General features: G+C 49.1%; 2 protein-coding genes across 2 annotated transcripts in view; one reads left to right on the forward strand and one right to left on the reverse strand.

Moving 5' to 3' along the window:
• Positions 1 to 22519, reverse strand: part of OSCP1 (organic solute carrier partner 1) — a 188884-nt gene that overhangs the window by 19553 nt on the left and 146812 nt on the right. The gene's annotated exons all lie outside the window — the stretch shown is intronic.
• Positions 17589 to 22519, forward strand: part of THRAP3 (thyroid hormone receptor associated protein 3) — a 46439-nt gene continuing 41508 nt past the window's right edge. The window contains exon 1 of the mRNA XM_056122755.1: positions 17589 to 17700. The gene's annotated coding sequence lies outside the window, so the exon portion shown is untranslated. The remainder of the gene's footprint in view (positions 17701 to 22519) is intronic.

A 22519-nucleotide genomic window follows, 5' to 3' on the forward strand; every position in this document is an offset into this window, starting at 1 on the left:
CACAAAAAAATAAAATAAACTAGAAAAAAAAGAAAATATTATGAAGAAACTCAGAAAGGGACTTGGGGTGTGTCTAGTGGTAGAGTAAATGTCTTGTGTGTATGAGACCCTGAACCACATGGACCTCCACCCCCAACTACCACCTCCATGCCCCACTGGGTGTGGCTTCATCAACAAAAAAAAAGAAAGAGAGGGGCTGGAGCAATAGCACAGCAGGTAGGGCGGTTGCCTTATATGCGGCTGACCTGGGTTCAATTCCCATGTGGTACCCGAGCTCTGCCAGGAGTGATTCCTGAGTGCAGAGCCAGGAGTAACCCCGTGCATCGCTGGGTGTGACCCAAAAAAGGAAAAAAAAATAAGAAAGAGAAAGGAAGGAAGGAAATTATAAAGAAGAGGAAATAATACATTTATCATATTGTATTATAGTTATTGAAAAAATGTGCTTCTTGGTGCCAGAGACATACATAGTTCGTATGCTGGAGTCTGGGTCTTGACCCCCAGCAGCACACAATCCCCCAACCACTGCCAAGTAACCAACTTTGTGAGAGGAGAAGTGTAAAAGCATCACCAAGTGTGGTCTAAAACCAACCAACCAACCAAACAAACAAACAAAAATCAAACTAATAAAAATCTGCTTCTCAGTGGACTGGTACTATTTAGTTTTTGTTTTTGGACCACACCCAGTGTTGCTTAGGGCTGACTCCTGGTTCTGTGCTCAGGGATCACTCCTGGTGGGACTCTGGGGACCGTATGTGGCAACAGGGATCAAACCTGGGTTGGCTGCAGGCAGGGCCAGAATCTTACTGTGCTATCTCTCCAGTCCCAACCACTTGGGTCTTTTGTTGGGGTCAAATCACCCCATGCCCACAAACCACCTGGTGCCCCAAGCCTTCGCTCCCCAAACCTCAGCTCTGAAGAGACACTGGGTCTCAGTGACTCAAGGAGAGATAACAGCAGCATCCTGTCCACATTTTCAGGTTTGGGGAAGCTTCAATTTAGTTCTGCCACCCCTTCAAACTTGGAATAACCTGGATTGGGGCTCCTTGAGCCAGGCCTCGGTAAACAAAAGCTGGAGAAATCTTGTGGTGCCTGGCAACCTGCTGTGTGCCGGGCCACCCCTGTGCCTTTTACAGCTTCCGTCCCCAGCCCCAGGCAGAAAGGGAAGAAACCGCACAAAGGTCATTCCTATGGCAGCAGGTTTCTCTGCCAGCTCAGGGCCTGGAAACAAGGATGGGGGATGGGGGGAGGGCAGGTTGTGCTGCTCGGACCCTGAGCTAAGCCAAAGAAAGCACTTGGTTAGCAAAGGAGAAATCCCAGGTAGATTCAAGAAGGCGTTGGGACTTGTCTAGAGGAAACTAGGCAGAATCACTGTTCAGGCAAGTCCCTCCCCTCCAGGAAGCCCAGGGATCACGCAACACTATTGTTTGGGACCAGCAAGATAGAACAGTAGGTAAGGCTCTTGCCTTGCACATGGCTGACCCAGAACCCCCGCACCGCATACCATCCCCTGAGCCAGGGCGGCAGAGCTAAGTTGAAGTTTTCTCAAACCTGAAAATGTGGACAGGATGCTGCTGTTATCTCTCCTTGAGTCACTGAGACCCAGTGTCTCTTCAGAGCTGAGGTTTGGGGAGCGAAGGCTTGGGGCACCAGGTGGTTTGTGGGCATGGGGTGATTTGGCCCCAACGAAAGACCCAAGTGATTGGGACTGGAGAAATAGCACTATCAGTAAGACTGCCAGGAGTGATCCCTGAGCACAGAGCCAGAAGTAAGCCGAGCACAGTCAAAAAAACTGATGTGTTTTCCCCATGTTCATATAACCAGTGATGAACACCTACCTCAGGGGGAAGTCAGAGAAATTCTGACCACCCCGACCTTATAAGGTAGGGCTTATACTATTTCACTGATGGGAAAACTGAGGCTCAGATGTTTGGGAAGCCATGAAATGCCAAGAACGGAAGCCAGGGCTCTCCAGGTAAGTCACTGACTTGAGGCATATGGCTGTAAAAAGCAGTTGAGGTTGAAGGCTCAGGGCCAGAGGGATAGCACAGCATGTAAAGTGCCAACCTGGGTTGATATCCAGCATCCCGTATGTTCCCCCAAGCCTGCCAGGATTACTGAGTGCAGAGCCAGGAGCACTGCTGGGCGTGTTCTCCAAATAAAAAACAAAACAGATATAGGACCAGACAATATAGGGATTAAGTGCTCGCCCTGCATGTCACTGACCCCAATTTGAATTCCAGAAACCACACATGGTCCCCTGAGCACTGCCAGGGGGCACTGCTGAGCCCCTGAGCACTATAGGGTAGGGCCTAACACCCCCAAATAAGTAGTCCAGACTGAGAATATGGGGGCTGGGAGAGATAGCTCAAAGGGGTGACCCAAGTTTGATCTCTGGCACCATGATGAGAGGCTAAGTATTACCAGAAGTAGTTCCTGGACTCCCAAGCACAGTCGAGAAAATAGACTGGAACTCTGATCTGATTCCAAAGTTTGTGCTCTTTACACCTGATGACGTCATCTCTTGTCCTGCCTCATGGACTTCTGCAGCATAAACCACCCCCAACGCCACCTTGTCCCCAAACTGGAGCAAGGGACTAAAGACATAAAGCATATATTTATTTACAACTGTTAGCTTATTTATTTATTTATTTATTTATTTATTTGGTGGGGCGTCCTACACCTGGCATGCTCAGGGTTTATTCCTAGCTTTGTGCTCAGAGATCAAGGGACCATATATGTGGTGGATTTTGAACCCAGATTGGTTGTGTGCAAGGAAAGTGCCTTAGCCATTGTACTTTCTCTTTAGCTCTGTTAGGTTTTTTTCTTTTTTTCACTTTAATTTTTTTATTTATTTTTTTTCTTTTTATATTTATTTAATGAATCACTGTGGTAAAAGTTACTAAGCTCTCAGGTTTAAGTCTCGGTCGTACAATGATCCAACACCTTTCCCTTCACCAGTACTCATTTTTCACCACCAAGAACCCTAGTATACCCTCCTCCCACCCCTCCAAATGCCTGTGAGGCAGATGATTTCTACTTAATCATCTACTTATTTCTCTTCTCTACATTGATCGAGCACTTGATCACTTGATCACTTGACTTCCTGTTAATTTCAATTTGCTCGAGCGGGCACCAGTAACGTCTCCATTTGTCCCTGTCACGTGCTAGTGTAGCCCAATGGCATCTCTTCGCTTTAGGAACACGAAGAGCCTCAAACCGATCATTCATGATCTTGATGAAGAAGTCTGACCATCTGGTAGGTGGGCGGCCACGTGGTCTTTTGGTATCCCGTGGAATCCAGTCGGTAACAGCTCTAGTCCAGCGGTCGTCTCTAAATCTCATTACGTGACCAGCCCATCTGATTTTTGACACCTTGGCAAACGAGACAGCGTCCCTGATTCTTGATCATCGATGGATGTCGGAACTCCGGGTTCTTTCTCTCATTTGAGTGAAACGTGATACTCCAAGCATAGCTCTTTCAATTCCTTTTTGGGAGACCCCAATAGCATTCTCATCCTGTTTGCGTAGAGCCCAGGTCTCTGAGGCATATGTTAATGCAGGAAGAACAGTGGAATCAAAGAGATGTGCCCAGAGCCGGAGGTTCTTCATCCTCTGTCCTCTTAGCTATTTCTTTGACGCTCTTGAAGGCGTCCCAAGCTGCTCTCTTCCTCTGCGCAGCTCGGGTGCCAGGTCATTTGTCATGTTGACTTCTCGACCTAGGTACACATAGCTGTTGCATTCGGAGATGGTCGTTCCGCTGAGAGCAAATGAAGCGTCAGGAACGAGGCTGTTTTTCATAAACATTGTCTTCGTATGATTCAGCTGTAGTCCTACCTTTCCACACTCACGGTCGAAGTTGGCCAGCATTTGTGCCGCTTGGCTGATATTTGGTGTTATTAAAACAATGTCATTAGCAAAATGGAGGTGGTGTAGTTGCCGACCATCTATAGTCACTCCCATTCCTTCCCATTCCAGTTGTCACATGATGTTCTCGAGGGTGGCACTGAAGAGTTTCGGTGAAATGGTATCACCCTGCCGAACCCCTCTCTTGACATCAATGATTACTTCTTTGTAGAATGGTGAGATCCTGGTAGTGAATTCTACATTGATTACATTCATTATTTCGACAAAAGATGCACCATTATTGTTTAGAATTTCTCCCCAATCAGAATTGCTGAAAAGGCATTGTGAAATATTTTGTTTTCTATAGCTGGTTATAAGAATCATATAATGTCACGCGGCCACAATTTTGGATTTCTGCAAAGAACCAGATAATTTTGAGATTGGTTTCTGTGTGTCTGATGTTATGGCCATGCCGGAGAGCCACTCAAGGAGGGTAACTCGTGACCTTGGTAGGGCATGATGGACGTGCCGGTACCACCCCCCTTCCCATGAGACTGCAGTTGCCCGGTCACCACCGGCTCGTACCTGGCTTTCCTATAAGCTCTGAGGCGGCGGCCACCTTGCTGCCAGGGGGGAAAAAGGCGAAGGGAGCAACACCCTTTCCCTCCTGGGGAGGCATGGCGCCTGTAGTTTAACGCATGGTCCATTCACTTTTCTACCGCAAGCTTCTGGGTTCTGGATTAAGTCCTTTTGCCTCTGGAGCTATGGCCATGCCAGAGAGCCGCTTGCGGGGGGCGGGGGGGGTAACTTGTGACCTCGGTAGGGTGTGAAAGAGGAGCCGGTACCACCCGCCCTCCTTCCTCTGAGACTGCAGTTGCCCCGAGTTCTGTTAGTTTTTGTGGGTTTTTTTTTTTTTTGGTTAAGACGCGTAGCAGTACTCAGGGGCTAGCCCTGGTACAGTGCTCAACAATGACTCCAGATGATGTTTGGGAGGCTATGCAGTGCCAAGGATGGAAGCCAGGGCTCTCCAACATGTGAAGCATGTACCCTGGTCCTTTGAGAATTCTTCTGCTCAACCACCCAGGCAAATCTAGCCCTTTGAGCCATCTCCCCAATACCCCCCACCCACCTGTGCTAGTTTGCCTTGCATGCAGTTAGTTTTTGCTAACCAAACCATAAAAAATATTTTTATTTTTGGGTTTTTTGGGGCCAGAGATGCTCAAGACTTACTCCTGGCTCTGCACTCGGGGATCGTTCCTGGCAGGGTTCAGGGTACCATAGGGGATGCCAAGGATTGAGTCAGGGTCAAATGCATGCAAGGTAAGTGCTTTACCCACTGTACTACGTCTCTGGTCCACCCGTAGAATATTTTAAAACTTAATGTTATTGAACTTCTTTTGGCCTCAAAGTAAGATAAAGAGTCTCTCAAGATGAGCATTATTGATAATCTGGGCAGAATCATTCCTTGTTGTGAGGAATGTGCATTATACAATGCTTGGCCTTTCTCTAGTTTGTAGCACCAGATATCAATAATTACTCTGTCCTTGTCTCCTCTCCTTTTCCCATGACAAAGCATCTTAGACATTGCCAAATGTCCAACATTGCTCTCCACTGAGAACCTCTGAGCTGAACCAAGAAACAGGTCTTAGGTATAGCTAAAACCTGCCAGAGAGAGGGTGGAGAGATAGTAGAGGGCTTAAGACACCTGCCTTGCGCACAGCTGATCTGGGTTCCATCTCTGGCACCGCATAAGGCCCCCTGAGCTCCTCCAGGGATGATCTCTGAGCACCGTCAGGAGTTAACCCTGAGTACAGCCAGGCGTGGCACAAAGCAAAACAAACCTGCCAGGGAAGGGAGGCATGAGTAGTTTAGAGGAGATAGAAGAGCTTCCTATTTCTGAAGCCAGACTGCATGGGAGACTTCTAGGGTCTGGGTCCCAGCTGAACAGGGTCTGTGGAGCCCCTTAGAGGCCTGACTCTGAGTGGTCTTGCCAGGACCTAGAACTGTCAGATTAGAGTCCAAGAGGGGAATGATAGTGCATGGTGCTACCCCAAAGGAACTGCAAGAGAAACCTGCTTGAATTCAGGATAACAAAGGAATGAGCACGGTGCTTAGTGTCAATCCCATTATCTATGCACACACTCTTGGCATCCTTGTTGGTCTGGGAACGTCTGGTATCGTGTCCTTCATCTCTGTCATCTTCCCTCATAGAGTAACTGAAGTGAGCCTGGCCACCGGACTCTTCAGGGTAGGAGTCGGAGTGTGACTGTGCTTGGGGTGAGGGCTTCATCCAAAACAGCCACCCACTGCCTTGGGGGAGCACATTTCCTCCAGGGAATATTTCAGATAGGAAGTTTTCTTTGCCCTGCCCAGGCTGGGGATCCTGGAGACCCAAGAGCAGGCATCAGCCTCGTTTCATCTATACGTTCTGTGTTTTGCTTTTGACCCACACTTGGCTGTGGTTGAAACTTATTCCTGGCTCTGCACTCAGGGTTCACTCCTGGTGGTGATCAGAGGACCATGTATGGTGCCATATATGGTTTACAGACAGGTTGGCTTTGTGCAAGGTCAGTGCCCTACCTGTTGCATTATCTCTCCAGCCTCACCTATATATTCTGAATCCCTGGGTAGCTCATCAGTGGCTCAGAGATCAATCACACACAACTTATTCTCTTTAATTTATAGGAAATAAATTAAAATTTCCTTTATTTTTGACAATTATTATTTTTCATTTTCATAATTATAAACAACTCTGCAGTTAGACTTGGAAGGGGGTTAGGAAACTATGGAACCAAAAGAACTGCAGAGAGGGGCTGGAGAGATACTACTGTGGGTTCAATCCCTGATACGCAATATGGTTCCCTAAGCCTGCCAGTAATGATCTCTGAGCACAAAGCCAGGAATAAGCCCCAAGAACCACAGGAAGGGCCCCAAGCCCCTCCCAAAAAAGAACTGCAGAGAGAGCACAAGGATCATAAGATGTTTCTAGCATGCTGGTGTAAAAGGCTTCTCTCTCTTGAGCTACAGGAGAAATGATCTGGTGGTGGAAAGGCAAGTCTCATGGATTAGGCTTGTCCACAGATGGAAATCATTATCTTCTTGCTGGTCTTGCTGTTCCTGGACCCAAAGCGCTCACACAAGATTCATTCCCTCTTTTTTCCTCACATTTAAAAAAATTGAATCACAGTGAGACACATAGTAACTATAGTAACAAGGTTGTTCATGACTGGGTTTCAGTCATACAATGTTCCAAAACGGTTCCCTTCCCCAGTGTACATTTCCCATCACCAGTGTACATGTCCCCAGTTCCCCATTCCCACCACAGCAGATATTCCTCTCTCTCTCTCTCTCTCTCTCTCTCTCTCTTCTCTCTCCTTTTGGACATTAAGGTCTGCAATACGGGTATTGAAAGGTTATCATGTACATTTCTTTGCTGCTCAGTTCTTGTCCAGAGAGATCATTTCCAACTATCATTGCCATGGTGGTCTCTGTCTTAATTGCCTTCCCCACCCTGCCACTTGTGGCAAGCTTCCAACCATGGACCAGTCCTCCTGTCATCCCCTTTAGCACCTTGTCAGAAACCACATGCTGGAGGCCAGAGCGATCGTACAGCAAGTAGGGCATTTGCCTTGCATGCTGCCAACCTGGGTTCAATCCTCAACATCCCATATGATCCCCAGAGCCTCACCACGAGTGATCCCTTAGTGCATAGCCAGGAGTAAGTCCTAAGCATGTTTACCAGCTTTACCTAAACATGTTTACCATGTGTACCGGCTTCTCTTCATTGATTCCTCTCACAGAGACTGCCACCATACATGTGCATAAAAATCTCTCCTCAGGCCTTGAAGACATTGTCACTGCCTGATCTCCCATGTCCTGCAACCATGGTCAACCCCACTGTGTACATCAATATCACTGTCATTGGCAAGCCTTCAGGTCGCGTCTCCTGTGAGTTGCTTGCAGACAAAGTCCCAAAGACAGCAGAAAATGTTCGTGCTTTGAGCCCTGGGAAAAAGGGATTCGATTATAAAGGTTCTCACTTTCACAGGATCATGTGCCAGGGTGAAGACTTCTCTTGCGATAATGATACTGGTGTCAAGTCCATCTCTGGGGAGAAATTTGATGATGAGAATTTCACCCTGAAACGTAAGGGTCCTAGAGTCTTGCCCATGATAAATGCTGGATCCTTCACGAATGGTTCCTAGTTTTTCATCTGCACTACCAAGACTTAGTGGTTGGATGACAAGTGTGTGTGAGTTTGTGTATGAGTATGTTTCTGTTGTGGTTTTGGGCCACACCTCAGGCTGCTCAAGGCTTACTCCTGGATGAGCTCAGGGGCCATATGAAGTGCCAGGTACTGAACCCTGGTCAGCTATATGCAAGACAAGTGCCCTACCCAAACTATCACTCCAAACCCTCAAATTGCTTAGTTTCTAGTGGCTCACTTTTGGACCTAAACTCGGAAAATTGTTCCCTAACAAATCTGGACCATGGGAATACCTCTCCACCCCAAGGGAGATTTCGTGAGATGGGGTCTGAGAGGAGGGTCTCCACACCTGTCTCTGGGCCTCAAACCTGAACCCTGCCTAGATATTCCCTACATGAAGGATGGGAACAGGGGTATATGAGGGGGGTGGAACCAGTCCTGACTTACTGAGCGAAGCCCCCCTGGTTCTCCTCCATTGCACACAGCCCTCCTCACAGGGCCAGTGATGAGAACAGGAAGGGGTGCAAGCATCTCTAGAGCAGTGCTACTCTTACCGTGCTCCATATGCTAGTGTTTGTCTGGTCCCCAATGGGTTCACAGCATTTGAAATTTTGGGGCTGGGGACAAGTACCGCAGGTGGGCACTTGCTAACCCTGGTTCAATTCCCATCATCTCATATGGTCCCTCAAGCACTGCCAGGAGTGATTCCTGAGCACTTCTGGGTGTGACCCCAAATTAATAAAATCTCTTTTAGAGGGTCAGAGAGAGAGAGAGAGAGATCTCATGACCCCAATTTGATCCCCAGCATCACTGCTAGGAATGATAGCTGAGCACAGAGCTAGGAGCAGTCATTGAGCACCAGTGGGTGTGACCCAGCCCCTTCCCCCCCCAAGAAAAACATAAAACCTTTAGAGCAATGAGATCAAATAATTTTGTCTGTTTAACCTTAAAACAAAATTGTACTGTACGTCTTTTTATTTTTATTTATTTATTTATTTATTTATTTATTGCTTTTTGGGTCACACCTGGCAATGCACAGGGGTCATTCCTGGCTCTGCACTCAGGAATTACCCCCGACGGTGTTCAGGGGCTGTTATTCGTCGATTGCCTCGAGGAGGCCCCAGTAACGTCTCTTTCATCCTAACCCTGAGAGTATATTCAAGGCTCTTTAGGAGAATGAGACCCATCATTGTTACTGGTATTTGGCATATTTGGTACGCCACGGGGAGTTTGCCAGACTCTGCCCTGTGGGCAGGCTACATTCGATAGCCTGCAAGTTTGTCCAAAGTAGGAATGAGATGATAAGATGTCATAAAAGATGTCCTGATAAGATGTCACGCGGCCGCAAATGCGGCCGCACGGTTCCGGGAGCTGGATTTTATAGTCTCTGGGTCTTGGCCGTTGATGGGATTACACGGCGCCAGGGGGCCAGGTGGTGGGTGTGACCCCCGCCTGCTGGAATTTGGAGGATCTGGGTGGAGGATGCTCGACTCCAATCCGAGTAGGCTGGGAGATCTCGGCCCTGGAACCCGCGTGGCTTTGTCCCTCTGCCAGTACCTTCAGGTGTGCGGAGAGTGGTCTCAGCATGGTGGTGGCTGGTCCTGGAGGTCTTCGGCTGCCGGAGCCCTGGTCGGGGTGGGGAGGAAAGCTCAACAGGGGCTGTATGTCTCTTTAAATGCGTTTTTTTTTCTGGGCCAGTGCAACAGCACAGCAGGTAGGGCTCTTGTCTTGCAAATGGCCGCCCCTGCTTGATCTCTAACACCATATTTGGTCCCCTCTACATGCCAGGAGTGATCCCTAACCCTAAGCACAGAACCAGGAGTAAGCCTTGAACACACTGCCCAGTGTGACCCCCAAACAAACAAAAAACCCCAAAACTAAACAAAGCTAATTTTTCTAGTAAATTGTTTTTATTTAAAAAAATTGCGAAAAAAAATTGCGGGGTGTCAGGGATGGGGCTCAGGACCCTACACATGCTGACATATCTCTACTGAACTGCACTACCTCCCCCCAATGAATGATTTTAATTAACTTTATGAAAGACTCCATTTGTGATAGGTTGGAAATTAACACTCTGGTTTCCCATCACAATTTGAGAATCACTATTCTAAACAGCTGCTCCTGGGGCTGGAGTGCTCAGCAGGTGAGTGCTCTGCAAGAGGGAGGCCTGTGTTTACTCCCCAGTACTGCGTGGTACCCCCAACCCCACAGCAGGGCTGAGTCATGAATAGCTCCCCAGGACTGTTGGGTATGGCCCCCAAACAAGGAAAATTTAAAACAAAATCCCCAGTTGACTCTTAGCCTTTGCTGAATATTAGAACTTCCTGAAAAATACAGCAAGGGAGCAAGGGGGCTGGAGCAATAGCACAGCAGGTAGAACGTTTGCCTTGCACACAGCCGACCCAAGTTCAAGTCCCAGCATCCCATATGATCCCCTGAGCACCGCCAGGAGTAATTCCTGAGTGCAGAGCCAGGAGTCATCCCTGTGCATTGCCAGGTGTGAGCCCCTCCCTCGCCCCCAAAAAAGGAACTTCCTGGAGGAACTTATTGAAACAGAATCAGTACCATAGTTCAGGCTGCTAGAGCAAAATATTATAATAGGGTTTGGAGACAGAGTTCAGTGGCAGAACACACGCTTTGCATGTTTGGTAACTGAACTCTGACGTCACAACTGAAATATAAAATAAATCAAAATAAAATATAATTCCATAGTTGGTGCCTCAGAGCCCTTCCCCCCCCCAACTTAGTCAAGCTTTATTTATTTACTTTTTAGGACCACACCTGGCAGTATTCAGGCTGGGACAACTCCCAGATCAGTACTCAGTACTCACTCCCAGTGGTGCTGGGGATTGAATCCAAGCATCCCATATACAGAGCAAGTGCTTAAAGACGTGTCCAGATATCTCTCCAGCTCCGGCCAGGGTTTCTTAAAGTTTTTCCATTCATGACCCTTTTTCACCTGAAAAAAAAAATACTCTATTGACAGAAATGTTAAACAGTACACTTGTGTTTTTGTTTTTGGACCACACCTGGCAGTGTTCAGGGCTTACTCCTGAATCTACATTCAGGGATCGCTCCTGGTAGGGCTAGTGGACCATATGGAATGTCCGGGATCTAACCTGGGTCAGCTGGATGCAAGGCAAGCTCCCTTTCTGCTGTGCTATTGCTTGGGCCCCTGGTTAACTATATTTACAGGTGGTGTGAATATTTACATTTCCTTAGAGGTGCTACCGCTTACCTCTCAGTCTAGGTGAGAACCTCCAGATTTTTTTTCGGGGGGTCACACCTGGGAATACTCAGGGGTTACTCCTAGCTCTGCACTCAGGAATTACTCCTGGTGGTGCTCAGGAGACTATCTGGGATGCTGGAGATTAGACCCAGGTCAGTTGCATGCAAGGCAGACGCCCCACCTGCTGTACTATTGCTCTGGCTCCAAACCTCCAGATTCTATGCCAACGGTCAGTGAACATTTTCTGTTAAGAGCAGAGAGTAAATATTTTAGATTTCTCGCGTCACAGACTGTCACAACTACTCAATTTTGCACAACAGTAGCTATACTTCTAGATGCTGAACTTTGAATTTCTAATACAATTTTTTTAACATGCACCGTCCTTCCGTTGTTCATCAATTTGCTCAAGCGGGCACCGGAGGAATCGAACCCGGGTTGGCCGTGTGCAAGACAAACACCCTACCCGCTGTACTTTCACTCCAGCCCCCAAAACGTTTCATTTTGTGGCTCTGGAGTGATAATATAGTGGGTACGGCACTGGTCTTGCACATAACTGACCCAGGTTCGATTTTTTTAACATGTCAAGAAATATTAGCCTTTTGGGGGCAGTGTAGTGGGGTGGGGTTTGGGTCACACCTGGTGATTTTCAGGGGTTAATCCTATCTCTGTACTCAGGAATCACTCCTGGCAGTGCTTGGGGGACCATATAGGATGATGGGGTTCGAGCCTGGGTTGGCCATGTGCAAGGCAAATTCCCTACCCACTGTACTATCACTCTGACCCCAAGAAATATTAGCTTCTTAAACTGGAGAGATAGTATAAAGGTTAAGGCACTTGCTTGCCTCGCATCCCTCTCAACTTCAGTTCAAATCTTGACCATCACTTATGGTTCCCCTGAACACTACCAGGGGTCAATCCTGGGTCAAGCACAGAGCCAGAAATATCCTCTGAGCATGGCCAGGTGTGACCCAATTTGTCCACCACCCCACCCTAATTACTCTCCTTTTTTAGTACTATTTCTGAACTGCTTCTTTAGATCATATTTCAACCACTTGAAAATGTTTCTTTTTCTGGAGAGAGAGGACAAAAGGGAATGCCCTGCCACAGAGGCAGGGTGTGTGGGTGTGGGGTGGGGGGATGGATACTGGGATCCGTGGTGGTGGAAAATGGGCACTGGTGGAGGGATGGGTACTTGATCATTGTATAATTGAAACCCAAGCACAAAAATTTGTGAGTCTACAACTGTACCTGATGGTGTTTCACTAATAAAAATTAAAAAAAAAAAGAAAGAAAATGTTTCTTTTTCTTCTTCTTTTCTTCTTCTTCTTTTTTTGCTCTTTGGCCCACACCCAGCAATGCACAGGGGTTACTCCTGGCTCATGCACTCAGGAATTACTACTGGTGATGCTCGGGGGACCATATGGGATGCTGGGAATCAAACCCGGGTCGGCCACGTGCAAGGCAAACGCCCTACTCGCTGTACTATCACTCCAGCCCCGCCTGAAAATGTTTCATTTTGTGGCTCTGGAGTGATAGTATAGTGGGTATGGCACTGGACTTGCACATAACTGACCTAGGTTTGATCCCTGGCATCCCAACGGTTCCCTGAGGCCACCAGGAGTGATCCCCGAGTGCAGAGCTAGAAGTAAGCCCTGAATGCCTCTGGGTGTGACCAAAAAAAAAAAAAGACAAAATAAAAAACAATAAAAACCAAAGAAGTTTTGTTTTGTTGAGGAGGGTATTTTGGGCTACACAGTGGTGCTTGGAGACACTCCTGGTAGTGTTCGGGGAACTGCATTGCCAGGTATTGAACTTGAGCCTTCCACAGGCAAAGCAAGCGCTTTAACCTTTGTAATATCTCTCTGGCCCTCAATCACTTAAAAAGGTGAAAACAATTCTTAGGTTTTTGGACTGATAAAAACAGAGGTGAAGGCAGGAGAGACAGAGTACAGCAGAGAAGGCTTTTGCCTTGAACAAGACCAACCTCAGCGTGATCCTCAATACCACATACAGTCTCCCATGCACAGCCAGATGTAACCCTTGAGCACAGAACCAGAAGTCCTGAGCACAGATGGGTAAAGCCTCAAAACCAAAAACCAAATGAAAAATCCCTGAAGGATATCTTTACTTAGCTCGTTGCCTATAGTTTGCTGGCTCCTGTTCTACCTGCTACAGTATAAATGATATATTTTCATTTTCATGTGTTGCACTTGTCATTGTAGGAATTATGTGACTTCTTTTTTCAGGGAAAGGTAAAACTACACTCAACGGTGTTTAGGACTTAATCCTTGCTTTGTGCTCAGACTTGGGCAATGCTCAGGGTACTATATATGGTGCCAGGGATATTGAATTCAAGTTGACTGTGTGCAAGGCAAGAGTCCTACCCACATCACTATCTCTCTGGCTGGCCCCTCCAGAATTCTTTTTGTGGGGGGAGGTGGGAGTTTGGACTTTTGGGTAACAACCTGTGGATGTCCATGGGGTTATTCCCGGCTCTGTGCTGAAGTGTGATCCCTTGTGTTTCTCAAGGAAATATATGCGATGCTTTGGATTAAAACCAGGATTCAAGGAAAGTACCTTAACCCTCTGGTACTCTCTGATCCTGTGACAATATTTTTGTTGTTGTTTTTGGGCCACAACTGGCTGTGCTCAGGGCTTATTCCTGGTGGGCTTGGAGGACCACATGGGGTGTTGGGGATTGAATTTACGTCAGCTGCATGCATGGCAAATGCATGGCCTACCCAGTGTACTGTCACTCCAGCTCCTGTGACAGTTTCTCAATGTCTCCAGTTGGAAGTATGGAGACATTGAGTAAGAAGTAAGAAGCCAAAAAAAAAAAAAAAAGCCTCCACAGGGGCCTGGAGAGAGAGCACAGGGCTAAGGTACAGGCCGCGCATGGGCTCAATCCTGCTCAATTCTTTTTTTTTCTTCTTTTTGGGTCACACCCAGCGATGCACAGGGTTACTCCTGGCTCATGCACTCAGGAATTACTCCTGGCGGTGCTCAGGGGACCATATGGGATGCTGGGAATCGAACCCGGGTCGGCTGCGTGCAATGCAAATGCCCTAACCACTGTGCTATCGCTCCAGCCCCAATCCTGCTCAATTCTTGACATCATATATAGTCCTCCTTAGCATCACTGGGTCATGGCAAAGTTCCTAGGACATGCCTGGGATGTGCTTCCCTTCTCCTAAAAAAAATAAAAAAACAACTAGGCAATGATGTACATACACAACACACACACACATATTTATTTTGCACCATACCCAGCGAGTGATGCTCATGGGTTACTTCTGGCAGTGCTCAGGGGACCATAAGAGATTCTGGGGATCAAACTTGGGTTGGCTGTGTGCAAGGCAAGTACCTTACTCGCTGTATTATCACTTCAGCCCTGTGGGCAATGATATCTTGGAAGAGTTCAGTTTTCAGCATGTTTTGTTTCAGAAACCAACAGGAAGTTCCCAATCATCTGGACGACCTGTGCTGAGGTTCAGATGAAGAGGAGAGTAAAAGGCATAAAGGAGATGTTAGAGCTACAGGAGCATGCCAGCGCACTCAGGGAGAGAGGCTGATGAGGAGAGAGGAGGTTGGAATGGGAAAAGTTCTCAGCTAGAGAACCCACCAGGGGTGGGAGACCGCTCAGAAGAAATATGGCATAGATTTATTTGAGACACCCAGAGGAATGATTTTTTTTTATCTATCTAGTTCACCACCACTGTATTCCAATTATTTTCCAAATGATCAACTCAGAAACTGCCGAATCAACCCTGGCGATCAATTGGGTGATAACTGGAATGAGAAAGAATGGAAGTGAATGGGAAGGAATGGGAGTGAATGGGAAGGAATGGGAGTGAAGATATATGGTCAGCAACTACACCACCTCCACTTTGCTGATGACACTGTTTTAATAACACCAAACATCAGCCAAGCGGCTCAAGTGCTGGCCGACTTTGACCGTGAGTGTGGAAAGGTAGGACTACAGCTGAATCTTAGGAAGACAATGTTTATGAGAAACAGCCTTGTTCCTGACGCTCCATTTGCTCTCAACGGAACGACCATCTCTGAATGGAACAGTTATGTGTACCTAGGTCGAGAAGTCAACATGACAAATGACCTGGCACCCGAGCTGCGCAGGAGGAAGAGAGTGGCTTGGAACGCCTTCAAGAGCGTCGAAGAAATAGCTAAGAGGACAGAGGACGAAGAACCTTCGGCTCTGGGCACATCTCTTTGATTCCACTGTTCTTCCTGTATTAACATATGCCTCAGAGACTTGGGCCCTACGCAAACAGGATGAGAACGCTATTGTTCTGGTCTCCCAAAGAGGAACTGAAAGAGCTATACTTGGAGTATCACGTTTCACTCAAATGAGAGAAAGAACCTAGAGTTTCCACCTCCGTCGATGATCAAGAATCAGGGACGCTGTCTCATTTGCCAAAGTGTCAAAAATCAGATGGGCTGGTCACATAATGAGATTTAGAGATGACCGCTGGATTAGAGCCGTTACCGACTGGACTCCACGGGATGTCAAAAGACCGTGTGGCCGCCCACCTACCAGATGGTCAGACTTCTTCATCAAGATCATGAACGATCGGTTTGAGGCTCTTCGTGTTCCTAGAACGAACAGACGCTATTAGGCTACACTAGCACGCGACAGGGACAAATGGAGACGTTACTGGCGCCCGCTCGAGCAAATTGAGATTAATGGGAAGTCAAGTGATCAAGTGATGTTCAATTCAGAAAAGTACACTAATTGAAAGTGAAATTGGATCAGAAAGTTTCAAGAAATAATACCTAGCACACAGGCTGCAGGCAGTGCCCAAAGAAGGAAGAGATGCAGTGTGGAGGGGACACTGGTTCCTGGGGCCACCTGAGGCCTGAGTTGGGGCTGATGAAGAAGACGGACTCCTGCCTATCTATTCATGGCTACTTTTTATTCTGCCTAGGGGATACGGAAACTCATCAAGAATGGATTTCTGGGGACTGCATAGTGAGTGGGATGCTTGACTTGCACGTGGCAGAGTAGGAGTTCAATCTCTGGCATTTCGTATGGTCCCCTAAGCCCTGCCAAGATTGATCCCTGAGCCAGGTATGGCCCCCAAACAAAAGCCTCTTAAAAAATAACGGTTCTTAAACCACACCAGAGTTTATTTTGTAGTGGAGAACCACCAACTCAAGCCCTACAAATTACAAAGCACCAAGAATTGCAGGACTACTTGGAAGAGCACTATAGGAGCTCTGAGGAAGTACACAGGGAGCACTCTCGCATACTGAGGGAACATAGTCGGAATACTCTGGGAGCACTATAGTGGGGAGGAGCAAGTTTGGTTTGGTTTGTTGAGCCACACCCTTCGGTGCTCAGGACTTACTCCTGACTCTGCTTTTAGGGATCACTCCTGGAGGGCTCAGGGGGTCATAGGTGGCGCCAGGGATCAAACCCAGGTCGGCCGGTCGCAGGCAAGGGAAGCATCCTAACTGCTGTGCACTCCCCCCGACCCTAACAGCAAGACAGTTTCTAAGGTTTCACGGAGAGGGGGGCTTTTCCATTACACTAGGGCAGGAATTGCAGAGGAAATCAGTCTCCGCAAAATCTTTCTCTGCCGCAGAGCGCCGTGACGTCTGGACCAGCAGCGGGGCCCTGTTTTCCAGCGGCCTCCCAGGGCCAGCCTAGGTGGCGGGCACTGCATCCCCGCAGGGGGCCGGCCGGCCGTGAGGGAGGGAGAGCGTCCTCCCCTCCTCGGCCCCGGGGTCTCAGAGGGAGGTCACGCTGCTCTCCCAACAGTAACAACTCCATTTTGTGTCCCGCTTTCAAGGGATTAGACGCTTTCAAGGGCCTGACTTTGCCGGAGCCTTGTAACAATTTCTCATTTCATGGGGCAAAAAACTGGGGCTCAGGGAGGTGGGCCAAATTTGCTCAAGGTCAAAAAGCGTGACGGGGGGGGGGGGCAAGCCGGGCTCCCCGCTCCGAGGCTGCTCTGACCACGAGAGCAGGCCGCGCGTGGGTGGGGCGCAGGCGCTCCCTCCGCGCCGCTTCCAAAATGGTGGGGGGCAGTGGCGTCAGCAACGCCCGCGCCTCTTCCGTCCATCTCCCTTTTTCCCTAGGCCACCCGGGCGGGGGGCGGGGGGAGGGCAAGGAGCAGCCCACGTGACTGGCGACAGCCAGGCGCGTGACGCCAGCGGCGGGCCTAGCGCTCGCTTGGCCTTCTGGGAAGTGTAGTTCGGTGGGCGGCCAAGCGGCCACGAAGAGCCGGGCCTGGGACTACGTTTCCCAGGAGGCAGCGCGGCGACGCCGCCGCCGCCGCCGCCGCCGCTCTGCCTTCGTCGTCGGAGAGCGGGGACGCTGGGCGCGCTGTCGGGCGGGGGAGAGGTTCGGGCCGGTTGTGCCGTTGCGAGGCTGCAGCTGCGATCGCGGCGGTCGGCCTAGGTGAGTGGGGTCTTCCGCTGGGGGTGAGAGCCGCTGCGGTGGCTTCCGTTCTCTCATATTTCATCTTTTCGCCGCGACCGCCTCGTCCGCCTGGCCCGGGAAGGCCCGGCGCGGAGCCGACTCCTCGGCCTCGTCTGAGCGGGCCCCGCTGGCTCCGGCTCCTCCCCCCTCCCCGCCCTTCAGGGCTTCCCCTCGCTCCGGCCGCTCCGCGTCCCCGGGCTGCCTCCCTAACGCTTTCTCCAGTCGAGCTGGCGGGGACCGGCCTCCTCGTCCCCTTTCCCTCTCTTTTTGGCTCCGCGAACCCCATTATTTGGACGATCCCCACCCCCTCCCTTCCCCGGAAACTCGTGCGCGCCCTTCCCCCCAGCCTCGTCTCCATTGGCCTGGTTCTGCCTTCCAGGGCGCATGTGGCTGGCGCTGCCGAAGGGCCCCCCTTCCGTTCCCTTGCGCCTGGTGGCCGGGAGTGGCGTAGTTCGCCGTTGGTGGCCGCGGGCGGTGTGGGGGGGGGACGTGCGCGCCCACTCGGAAGACCCCTGAGCGGGAAGGGGCGCCGACCAGCGTTCCCGAGGCGTTGGGCCCGCGGCGGTGGCTTCCCTGGGCACCGCAGGGATTGTTGTTGTCGGTTGGCCGTTCTCGGCTCCGGGAGGTCGGGGCCGGCGACGGCCGACGCGGGGTGGGTGCCCTGGAGTGTGTGTGTGTGGGGGGGGGTGGGTTGGGGGGGCGCCTCGAAGAACCCGGGCCCGCGGACCTGGGTTCGAATCTCGGTTCTGCCCGCTTTTGATTGGAGGTCGAGGGGATTGACCCGCGCGCCCCCCTGCACCCCCCCACCCCCTCCCCCGCGTGCCCAGCGTCCGTTCTGTGTTCATCGATCTGCCCGGCCTGGTGCGTTACTTCTTGAAGATCCCCAGCGGGCTGCTTGCTGTGAATTTGTGGAGGAAATCCGGCTTGGTTGGTCGAGCACACACTGGCAACATCGTCGAACTTTTTTTTTTTTTTCTGCCGCCATTTCGCCTTCTTTGTAGTTTGTAGGAAGGTGAATTGGGAATTTTCACGGAAGAAACCGAAGGCGGGGAGATGCTCACTGGTAGGGCTATTGCTTTGCGTGCGTGAGGTCCTGGTTTCTGGAACATTCCTGACACACACCTCCCCCCCGCCCCATCACCTCCGGATTTAGCTCTTTTTTTTTTTTTCGTTCCTTTTTTTGTGGTGGTGGGGATGGAAATCTGGGCCTCGTGTGGAAGGCGAGTGCTCGACAGCTGAGCTCCGGATCCATTCACTACGTTAAAACAAACAACAAGACCTTTTAGGACCAGTTAACGATCTCCAAGATTGCTTTTTCTGTTTGCAGACTTGGTACAGTCCAGTGGCGGCAGCGGTGATCGTAAGAAAGGACGTGGTAGCTGTAGGTGCCCCATTAAAATTTGAGTATGGGTTACAAAGTGTCCTGTTTTCTGCTGAGAAAATGGAGAGAGGATATTTCTGAGATTAGCACAGATGGTGAGGGAGCAACCTGAAAGAGCATGAAATGTACAGTTTATTAATTGTTAGTTGGTGATAGTTTTAACTCCTAAGAGTCTTCAGGTGCTAACCTGTTTCTCGGGCACAGTGACATCCAAAATAGAATTGCTGATTAACGTTTTTTTTTCCTCAGCTCTGAAATACTCTGTAAGCGTGTATGATTGGTTCGGTGATTGATTGATTTTTGAGTACTGCCTGAGCCTACCATCAGGTAGCGCGGGGTGGGGGTGGGTATGACACAAAGGGGGTCTTGTCTCTTGGGAACTTAGTGGGGGAAGACGACGGATAAATTACAAATTGAGAGAAGTGCTGTATGTGGCAATGTCATGCAGGGGACTCTGCTAAAAAAGAGGGAGAGGGGCTGGAGTAGTAGCACAGCGGGTAAGGCGTTTGACAAGATTCGATTCCCAGAGCACCACCAGGGGTAATTCCTGAGCGCAGAGCCAGGAGTAACCTCTGTGCATCGCCAGGTGTGACCCAAAAAGCAAATAAAAAAAAACTAAAAAGAGGGAGATAGATAAGTTTTTATTGTTCGTGCCAGGAATCAAACCCAGGACCTCTTGTTGAATGACATCCCTGGCCACAAGAATGAGGTGAGAGTTTTGTAGGACATCAGGGAGAGAGAGTTCCAGAAGGAGGGAACAGCAAATGCCCGAGCATGAAGATAGTAAGAATTTGGAGTGCTTTCAGAACTTTCAAGAGGCCAAGAAGGCTGACACGTAGTGAGGGGAGTGGTTGAAGATGAGCTAGAGAAACTAGACAGTTTGCAAGGCCTTTGAAGCTTTCTGGTGGGTGGGAGTGGTTGGTGTATATTTGAAAACTGCTTTTTCAGAAGTGTGGGAAAATGGATTGTAGGGTATATCAATGAATGGGCCACTGTGGTAGTCCATGCTGGAGACAGTAATCACCTAAGTAGAGTGGAGTGTCGAGGGGCATGGTTGGAGGAAGACAGTTTGGTACAGTTAATATTCCTTTAGCCAGACATCTTAATCAATGGTTTAGGGCATATGTTACAATTGTTGTGAAGGGGTACATTTTTTCACAAGGTTGGTCATTACTTTTCAGCCTATGAGACTGGGAAAATCCAATGGGAGTCTCAATTTATTTACTTATTGGTATTTGGCCACACCTGTACTAAAGGATCACTTCTTGTGGTGCCCAGGGGACCACATGCGGTGCTGGGGGTGAGAAGTCTGGTCTGCTGCATGCTAGGCAAGCTGCCCTGTCTGCAGTTTCAAAATTTAAGATCCACTGCTCTTGCCAGAGAGAGTTCCAAGGGCTGAGTTCATGCTTTGCATGCAGACGGCTGGATTTGATCCCCAGTACCACCTGATCCTTGATGTGGCACGTAAGATGTGGCACAAAAATAAACTACTGCTCTTCCTGTAAGGAAGGCATAGGCTCATGGGTTCCCAGGGAGTGTTGCGAATTTTCTCCTTAGTGAATATTCTTTCTAAATAAATGGTAATTTTTTAGTCTTTCAAGGGAGGTTTTTTCTTTTTTGGTGCGGGGGTGGGGGGCGCACTTCACGGTGCTCAGGAGACCATATGGGATGCTGGAAATTGAAAGTGGGTCAGCGGCATACAAGGCAAGGGCTGTACTAATGCTCCAGTCCCCCCAAGTATTTTTTTATTTTGGGGCCACACCCAGCTATTCCTAGCACTTACTCCTGGCTTTGTGCTCAGGGATGCTGGTGGGATTGGGGGACATATATGGTGCCAGGGAATTGAACCCAGATTGATCACATGCAAGGTAAACACCCTACCCGCTGCACTGTCTCTCCAGTTTGCCATATCTTCTTGTTAAAACAGAAGCTGAAAGACAAGACCAGATCCATTCTGCAGGTGTTTTGCTTTGTTCTTGCTGTGTCACTAACGTGAAGTAGTTGTCAACATTAAAAAGTTCTAGAAACATTTCACTCAAAATACTGGGTTCGGACTGCTTGTATTAATTTGCAGTGCCAGGGATTGAAAGTCAAGGAGGCCCTTACCACATGAGGGGCACCTGCCAAACTACAGAGTTGTATCTTGACCTTTTCCCCCTCCCCCTTTTTTTTTTATTTTTTAAGAAAAACCAGGTCTGAGATCCCTGGACCTGTGTTCCTGCTTTGCAGTGGCCATCTGTTTCGGGTGTGGAGTTGGGTCATACCTGGCAGTGTTAGGGCACACACAAGGCAAGCACCTTGATCCCTGTCCTGTCCCTCTGGCCATTTTGTTTTGGGCAGGCTGGGGTATTCTGTCCAGTTTATGCAAACTGTAACCACAGTTTCACATATTCCTGCAGTAGAGAAGAGAATCTGTCGATAATGGGTTTGTCGATAATGGGTTTTTTGTTTTGTTTGGGGGCCACAACCGAAGGTGTTCAGTGGTTACTCCTGGCTCTGCACTCAGGAATTAATCCTGGCAGTACTTGAGGGACCATATGGAATGCCTGGGAATGAACCTGGGTGGGCAGTGTGCAAGGCAAGTGCCCTACCGCTGTACTGCCTCTCCAGCCCCTGATGATGTATTGTTTATTTTACTTCTTGTGTAGGACTTTTTTAGGGGCCTAGGGGAGTCTGACCCAGCGATGCTCAGGGGTTACTTCTGGCTCTGCACTCAGAAATTACTCCTGGTGGCACTTGGCGGGAGCATATGGGATGCTGAGTATTGAACTTGGGTCGGCTGTGTGCTCTGGGAACCTTAATGGATGCCAGGAAGTAACGGGTCAGTTTTGTGCAAGGCAAATGCCTTACGCGTTCTATCTCTCCAGCCCTTCTAAAGGTAGAAGTTTTATTGTATTTTTTTTTCTTTCTTGGTTTTTGGCCATATAAAGCTTTCCTCAGGGCTTATTCTTGGCTCTGCTCAGGGATCTCTGCTGGTGGGGCTTAGGGGAACATATGTGGTGGTGGGGATTCAGTTCAGGTCAGGCACATACAGGGCAAATGCCTTACCTGTAGCTTTACTATCTCCCAGGCCTTCTCTTGTTCTGGATGTGTGATACAGGTCTCTAATGCCCCACCTAGCCATTTTAATGTCCTTTTATTGCTTTGCTTTTGGATCATACCTGACAGTGCTTAGGGCTACTTCTGGCTCTGTGCTTGACCATTCAGACATCAGATTTGGGCCTGCTGCATGATAAAAAGCATATGCTCAACCCTTTTTTTGTTTGTTTGCGGGGACGGTTTAGCCATATCTGGCAGTGCTGGGGGGGACCATGTGGTGCTAGCCCTTGAACTGAGGTGTGCTGCATGTAAGGCAAGCATAATCTATCTGACTCACTTTGTTTTCATCTTGGACTATAATATGGACACTTGTTACCA

Source organism: Sorex fumeus, unplaced genomic scaffold, assembly GCF_029834395.1.
Source record: "Sorex fumeus unplaced genomic scaffold, SorFum_2.1 ptg000047l, whole genome shotgun sequence".
In the NCBI taxonomy this organism is placed as follows: Eukaryota; Metazoa; Chordata; class Mammalia; order Eulipotyphla; family Soricidae; genus Sorex; species Sorex fumeus.